General features: G+C 37.1%; 1 protein-coding gene across 19 annotated transcripts in view; it reads left to right on the top strand.

Moving 5' to 3' along the window:
* LOC107271413 (hemicentin-1) overlaps positions 1–1,610 on the top strand; it is a 113,641-nt gene that overhangs the window by 1,850 nt on the left and 110,181 nt on the right. The gene's annotated exons all lie outside the window — the stretch shown is intronic.

The following is a 1,610-nucleotide window of genomic DNA, read 5'->3' as shown; positions in this document are numbered from 1 at the left end:
CCGATCTATCCTCTTGTCAGCCCTCTCCATGCTTAATTAACTTTACCTACCTCCTCGGAAACACCCGCACGGCCGACTCACGATTTCCGGTAACATTTCGAAGTCTCGTTACCTTTACGTAACTTGGCCAGTTAGTTCATATACGCCTCTGGCGATGTGTACTTTGCCAAGTCGTGAGCTACGTACAAAAGCACGAAAGTACCTATGCTTCACAATGTAGCACGATAGGAAGTCTCTTTCAGTGCTACACTGCATTTCCGGTTAGACCCTCTAGTGAAAATCCGTGCTGCTCACAGAATCATGAGAGCATTCCACTGTTGCTGTTCTGTTTTTTTACAGTGCCTAAAAGAGCACGTGGAAATATTCCCCAGATAATTACACAAAATTACTCTAGATGCATTTTAGAACAATTGTGTTATTATTTGACGAATATCTACCTTCTTCAATATCTAATTACACATCGAAGCGTAAAGTTGCAATTTCGCACGACTCTCTAGTGATTTACAAAATATTTCCTCCACTCAGAAAACTTTCTTGCAGTTGGAATATCTTCTTCAAAATTGTGACCCCAAATTTTCCCCGTTCGAGGGACCGCGAATTCATAATCAGATTATCTTCCAAATGATATCTTATTATGAGGCATTAATCACAAGAAAATTTCAAACTGAAATTAAGAAAAGTTCCAGAGACGTAAATAGGAAGGGCAATAGTCCGTTAACTCGTCAGCCTGTACTTTTGACATTCTTCACTCGTATTTACTTAAAGTAAGTTTAATGTATAAAAAATCACTGACCAAAATGAAGTGGAAAAAAACTTTTGTTCATTAATAGACTCGAGGTGATTCGGCTAATGAAATTTGAACTTGGGTAGACATAGGCGGACAGAGATCGACTTGCCTTTGTGCCTATACGGATAAAGAAATGCATTTGTATAATTCGTTCTATACCACAGCAACCCTTCGTTTCAACCCTCAATATTTTATTGGTTTTGACGTTGGTCTTCAAAACTGATATCAAATATTAAAAGAACAACATGAAAAGTATTAAGATTTCATAAATAAAATTTAATTCCGTATCAACGAAAGCAAAGAAAGTCAAAAGTATATGCTGACACATTAATAGACTTTGACCCTCCTATATCTGTGGAACCTGTGATTTGTTCAACTTAAAATTTTTTTGTGACTAATACTTTATCATGAAGTATCATTTGGCGTACGATTCTATTCCAAATGCCCAGTCCCCTAAACAGGCGAAAAATCATAATTTTTGGGGTCAGTCTATCTGTGAACCTTTGAAATGATACAAGTAGCATTAACGGTCTTGTGAATGTACTGGGTATTGTAACGAAAATTCATAACGATAAGAATAAAGCATTATCCAAAATTCAGACTTGACAAATTTGTACAAGTGGGATGAAGATTGATATTTCTAGTTTGCAAAAATTCAAAGAGCTCGAAGAGTGGATCTCCTTGTACAAAGATCTTGCAGAAATCTTTGTGAGATCGAAGAAAAATCGAGTATATCATTGGTGGAACTTCTAGAGTGTGTAATAGTTTGTAATTTTGCGAATTCAGTCGTAACATACGGGGGGGGGGGGGGGGAGAAAAACCC

This window comes from Cephus cinctus, unplaced genomic scaffold, assembly GCF_000341935.2.
Source record: "Cephus cinctus unplaced genomic scaffold, Ccin1 Ccin1_scaffold0967, whole genome shotgun sequence".
Classification (NCBI taxonomy): domain Eukaryota; kingdom Metazoa; phylum Arthropoda; class Insecta; order Hymenoptera; family Cephidae; genus Cephus; species Cephus cinctus.
This window is presented reverse-complemented; position numbering and strand designations above follow the sequence as displayed.